Source organism: Rhinichthys klamathensis, unplaced genomic scaffold, assembly GCF_029890125.1.
Source record: "Rhinichthys klamathensis goyatoka isolate OS25496 unplaced genomic scaffold, OSU_Roscu_1.1 h1tg000255l_1, whole genome shotgun sequence".
NCBI classification, from domain to species: domain Eukaryota; kingdom Metazoa; phylum Chordata; class Actinopteri; order Cypriniformes; family Leuciscidae; genus Rhinichthys; species Rhinichthys klamathensis.
The window spans coordinates 339,574-346,452 of NW_026606777.1; positions in this window are offsets into that span (position 1 = coordinate 339,574).

The following is a 6,879-nucleotide window of genomic DNA, read 5'->3' on the forward strand; positions in this document are numbered from 1 at the left end:
TTTACCACTCACCGCAACACTACAAAAAGAAAGAATCGCCGACAACTTCTGCCTGGTTCGCAAACTACGTTTCACAACCAAACAAACGCGAGAAGTGATAAGAAATAACGGAAGATCACGTGTGCGTGAGACCGGAGTTCTCGCGCGACACTGAATTTGTTATTAAGAAAGATAACCTACAAATTGTCTGTGCACTGATTTGTAGCGAAAATGAAAAAAAAAATAAACAGTTAATGCAGGAAATGGTTGGGAAGACGAGGGGAGCAAGGACTGTGTTTTGCAAAGAGAGTTGGGGGTAAATAAATAATTTTGCGAATGTCCTGCTGTTGCTGCTGGTCACGCAAATGTTTGTGCTTTGTTTCTGTTTGATATAATTGTAAATATAGGCCTATCTATTAAAATACTGATATTCTGGTCTATAACTCCTCCTCCTCCTCCTCTCTGTATCTTGCTCTCTCATTGGCTGTCAGTCATCGCCGATGTAGTTTTCAGTCGGAACACATTCACACAGCAGGATTGTGAATCGCCGACAGGTCCAGATATTCAGCATGCCAAATATCTCACGGGCGTCGGCGACTCGTCGGCGATTCTCTCAGATCGCGTCTTTGCTCATTCACACTGCGTGATTGTCACTCGCGTGAACGAGCACCGATTTACCTGTGATTTCGGGCATTTGTCTGCGATTTCTCAAAACCTGTCGGCGAGCCAAAATCGGGGCTAAAATCGTGCAGTCTAAACTCGGCATTAGTTACCATTTGGCTTACTTACTTACCTACGCCGCCTCCTCAGCTGCAGGTGGAGATTTGAGCTACATGAAGTTAAACTGATGACTGTTTAAAATCCCTGTGATGTTATACCCTATACTGGGCGGGTGGGAAAGTAAACACAGAGAACAAACAAACAAACATTTTTAAAGTCACTGAGATTACTATGCAGACTAAAACAAGATTTCAGTATTTATAATGTAATAACTGAGGAGGAGGAGGAGGAGGAGATTCTTTACTCCCATGAAGTCACAACAAAAACCCCAAATTAACTTTTATTAATTTTTAGCTGGCACTTTATTCCAAATTCCAGAATGACTATATATGTCATATACAGGTCCTTCTCAAAAAATGTGCATATTGTGATAAAGTTCATTATTTTCCATAATGTAATGATAAAAATGTAACTTTCATATATTTTAGATTCATTGCACACCAACTGAAATATTTCAGGTCTTTTATTGTTTTAATACTGATGATTTTGGCATACAGCTCAGGAAAACCCAAAATTCCTGTCTCAAAAAATTAGCATATTTCATCCGACCAATAAAATAAGTGTTTTTAATACGAAAAAAAGTCAACCTTCAAATAATTATGTTCAGTTATGCACTCAATACTTGGTCGGGAATCCTTTTGCAGAAATGACTGCTTCAATGCGGCGTGGCATGGAGGCAATCAGCCTGTGGCACTGCTGAGGTGTTATGGAGGCCCAGGATGCTTCGATAGCGGCCTTAAGCTCATCCAGAGTGTTGGGTCTTGCGTCTCTCAACTTTCTCTTCACAATATCCCACAGATTCTCTATGGGGTTCAGGTCAGGAGAGTTGGCAGGCCAATTGAGCACAGTAATACCATGGTCAGTAAACCATTTACCAGTGGTTTTGGCACTGTGAGCAGGTGCCAGGTCGTGCTGAAAAATGAAATCTTCATCTCCATAAAGCTTTTCAGCAGATGGAAGCATGAAGTGCTCCAAAATCTCCTGATAGCTAGCTGCATTGACCCTGCCCTTGATAAAACACAGTGCACCAACACCAGCAGCTGACATGGCACCCCAGACCATCACTGACTGTGGGTACTTGACACTGGACTTCAGGCATTTTGGCATTTCCTTCTCCCCAGTCTTCCTCCAGACTCTGGCACCTTGATTTCCGAATGACATGCAAAACTGAGCAACAGTCCAGTGCTGCTTCTCTGTAGCCCAGGTCAGGCGCTTCTGCCGCTGTTTCTGGTTCAAAAGTGTCTTGACCTGGGGAATGCGGCACCTGTAGCCCATGTCCTGCACACGCCTGTGCACGGTGGCTCTGGATGTTTCTACTCCAGACTCAGTCCACTGCTTCCGCAGGTCCCCCAAGGTCTGGAATCGGTCCTTCTCCACAATCTTCCTCAGGGTCCGGTCACCTCTTCTCGTTGTGCAGCGTTTTTTGCCACACTTTTTCCTTCCCACAGACTTCCCACTGAGGTGCCTTGATACAGCACTCTGGGAACAGCCTATTTGTTCAGAAATTTCTTTCTGTCTCACCCTCTTGCTTGAGGGTGTCAATGATGGCCTTCTGGACAGCAGTCAGGTCGGCAATCTTTCCCATGATTGCGGTTTTGAGTAATGAAACAGGCTGGGAGTTTTTAAAAGCCTCAGGAGTCTTTTGCAGGTGTTTAGAGTTAATTAGTTGATTCAGATGATTAGGTTAATAGCTCGTTTAGAGACCCTTTTCATGATATGCTAATTTTTTTAGATAGGAATTTGGGGTTTTCATGAGCTGTATGCCAAAATCATCAGTATTAAAACAATAAAAGACCTGAAATATTTCAGTTGGTGTGCAATGATTCTAAAATATATGAAAGTTTGATTTTTATCATTACATTATGGAAAATATGAACTTTATCACAATATGCTAATTATTTGAGAAGGACATGTATATATAGGGGCGGCTGTCGCTCAGGAGGTAGAGTGGGTTGCCCGTTTATTGGAAGGCCCTGATGGCTATTCCACCAGTAGATTTAGTTTCTGTTTGAGCACTTAGGCTCAGTGTATGAATGTGTGTGAATGGTGAATGCGATGTAGTGTAAAAGCGCATTGAGTGGTCGCAAAGACTATAAGGCGCTATACAAATACAGATCATTTACATATATGTACTGTATATATTAAAAAAGAACGTATTTGTGGAGTTTTGTTCTTGGAAAAAAAACCCAGATGTGATAGGACACAGGGTGTGTGTCAGGAGGAATTTATATAGTGTATTTTTTGACTACCTGCCCACTCTGAAACATGACAGCATCACATGACTGAGAGAAAAAGCTTTACAATCTGTACTACATACAACTGAAACTGTGCTCTGAAGCTTTTTAAGCTTTTCCTGCAAATACATGCATTGAGTGGGGGTGGGTACTGATAACAGCTCATGCAAACTACAGTTTCTAATGAGGGGTGTAGAGTCTTTCTGGTCAGTTTGGGGAATATGTATTCAATTATTAATAATTATTCATACGGGTTTGAACCAGATAACCATACATTATTAAATCTCCCAAAACGGGATAATATGTTCCCTGCATCTGCATTCATAATTCATATATGTACCTAGACAATTAACCACAAAGGATTATAATTAATTGCATATGTAGCCTATATTTTACAGACAGGTTAAAATTAGCTCAATTGTATATCACTATTGATATTAGGGATGCACCGAATCCAGATTTGTGGGGTTCGGCCGAATACCGAATCCACTGGTTAAGATTCTGCCGAATCCGAAACCGAGTACCGAATCCTACTCTCATCCTCAGTCCATTAACAAAGTAAACGCATTAATGAAGTAAACAACGTGGATTTTTCATTTTATTCTATTTGGTCCCACTTTATATTAAGTGGCCCTAATACCTGTGAACTTACATGATTACTAGATATGTACTTAGTATGTAACTACAGTGTAAATACACATTGGTACATAGTATTTACAACTGTAATATTTGTGTAACTACTAGAGGTGGGCATAGATTAATTTTTTTAATCTAGATTAATCTAGATTAATATTGAAATTAATCTAGATTAATCTAGATTAAAATGGCTCATTTGAATTCTCCCGAAGGCATTCAGAATATGTGTGCTACCCAAATAATGACTAAAAGTAAGTCTTTGAGAATAGTTTGCCTCGCGTAGGGATGTGCATTTCTGCCAAAAATGCCATTCGACAATCGAGGAGCAAAAGTCGAATATCGTTAAAAAAACAACAACAAAAAACGCAATGACAGAAAGGAAGGCCAATTTCATCTTTAGCGATTTGTCATCAAACAAACTGTTTATTAATTGAACAAGTAACATGTTTTCGTCCTTTTTTTTAACATAGTAGGCTAATTGGAAGAAGAAAAACAATACGCACGACAGTCCGTTTTTGCATCGCCAATGCTCGTTAGATCAAAAAATAATGTCATCATATGTCATAAGAATTTTATGTGAACCTGCCTTGTTACTGCAATAGCCTCATTTTTAAACAAATTAGTTTCAATCAATGTAAACTATTCGTGTGATTATGCCACTGCGCAATACACGCGCAATACACACACAATGTATTACCTGAATGAAATGAAATCGAATGTATCGTCCTGTGGAATCATTCTGTCACACTCACAGAAAGACAGATAAGGCAGATGTAAGTAATATTCAGGTTTATTGATGTGCAGAGAGAGCGAGATGCTGAGTGAACAGTGCAGAGCAATACTAGAGTGCGAAGAGAATAAACTTGACACGATGAACACTTCAGTGATGAGAACTCAATGTCTTTTACCAGGGTACTGTTGAACACGAAGACTAAGGAGACACAGGACGATGGAGACCAGGAGACTCTGAGCGATGACCACGGGAATACACAGGACAACAGGTAAGTATCTTCAGGTAGGATGTAACAGTTGAGTAGAGTCTGTAGCTATCGCAAGACGAGACCAGACACAGAGGTGCAGGGGACTGAGACTGAAATAGTGATTGTAATCATGATGTACAGGTGCCGGTGATTAGAATTCAGGTGATTGGGATCTGGTGTAACAAGTGGGCGGGAGTGATGATGTGGATGGCTCCGTGACAGTACCCCCTCCTCCACGGTCGGCTCCTGAAGACCGGAACCCACGACGACGGGGACGACCACGACCTCTGGGTGCAGGACGAGTGGGATGTTCCTGGTGAAACTGGGTTAGCAAGGAGGGGTCAAGGATGTCGTCACGAGCTACCCATGAACGCTCTTCTGGGCCATACCCCTCCCAGTCTACTAGGTACTCCAGACGATTGCCCCGTCGTCGTGAGTTGATGATGGCTTGGACTCTGTAGATGAGCTCATCAGTTGCGACTTCTGGAGGAGGAGGTACATCGGGTTCTGCAAGGGGAGGAGACAAGGGTTCAGAGTAGGGTTTTAACAATGAAACGTGAAAAGATGGAGAGATACGGTACTGTGCTGGTAGGTTGAGCCGGTATGTGACATCGTTGAGCTGCCTCTGGATTGTAAAAGGACCTATGTAGCGGGGACTCAGCTTACGACAGGGCAGGCGAAGACGGATATCTCTGGTAGACAGCCATACCTTTTGTCCTGGTTGGAATCGGGGTGTCTCAGATCTTCTGGCGTTGGCTTGGGTGGTATGTCTTCGCACTGCCTGTTGTAAATGGACGTGAGCTGAGTCCCACACCCTCTCGCTCTGCTCGAACCAGTGATTAACAGCTGGAACCTCAGACGGTTCCCCAGACCAAGGGAACAGGGGAGGCTGGTATCCTAGGATGCATTGGAAGGACGTGAGTCCTGTGGTTGATTGACGGAGTGAATTTTGGGCATATTCCGCCCAGGGAAGGAACCGGCTCCAGCTGTTCTGGTTCTGGTGGCAGTATGACCTCAAGTACCTCCCGATCTCTTGGATCTTACGCTCAGTCTGGCCGTTAGTTTGAGGATGATAGCCGGAGGATAAACTGATGGAGACTCCAAGGAGCTTGAAGAAGGCTTTCCAGACTCGAGAGATGAATTGAGGACCTCGATCGGATACTATATCCTCAGGAAGACCAAAATGACGGAACACATTCTGAAAGAGGGCTTCAGCTGCTTCGAAGGCGGTGGGTAACCCTCGGAGAGGAATCAACTTGCAGGCTTTGGAGAATCTGTCGATTATGACGAAGATGCAAGTATAGGACTCTGAGGGTGGAAGGTCAGTCATGAAGTCAATTCCCAGATGGGACCACGGACGACGAGGGATAGGTAATGGAACCAGTTTGCCAGCGGGTAGTCGACGGGGAGTGTTGGCGATGGCACAGACTGAGCAACCCTTGAGATATTGGGAGATGTCTTGGGCCATAGACGGCCACCAGTAGCGCTGGCGAAGGAGCGAGAGGGTTCGCTGGCTACCTGGATGTCCAGAGCCCGGAGAGGTGTGAGCTGAGTCCAGAAGGGCTAGACGACAAGATGTGGGGACGTAGATACACCCTTCTGGACCTCCCGGCGGAGCAGGTTCGGTTTGGGTGGCGAGTCGGATATCTTCGTCTAAAGCCCAGAGGATAGGACTGACTATGATGGCTGGAGGGAGGATGGTTTCAGGTTTGGAAGGTTCAGGATCAGGTTGATGGAGACGCGAAAGAGCATCAGCTTTGGAATTCTTAAATCCAGGTCGGTAAGTTACTATAAAGTCGAACCTCGTGAAGAAGAGGGACCATCTGGCTTGGCGTGGATTGAGGCGACGAGCTTCTCTGAGGTATTCTAAATTTCGATGGTCTGTGATAACCTCAAACTTGTGCTTAGCTCCCTCCAGCCAGTGTCTCCACTCTTCTAATGCCAGCTTGATGGCGAGGAGCTCCCTGTTGCCGATGTCATAGTTCTGCTCCGCCGGGGACAGCTTTTTTGAGTAGAAGGCACATGGATGGAGTAAAGGTGGGTTCCCCTGTCGCTGTGAAAGTACCGCTCCCACCCCAGTGGAAGAAGCATCTACCTCCACGGTAAACGGCAATTCTGGATCTGGATGGGTTAGGATGGGAGCGGAAATGAAGGCTTCCTTGAGAGTGGAGAAGGCGGTGGTGGCTTCTGGATTCCAGGACAGAGACTTGGGCCGGGATTTGAGGAGAGAAGTGAGCGGTGAACTGAGAAGACTGTAATTATGGATAAAC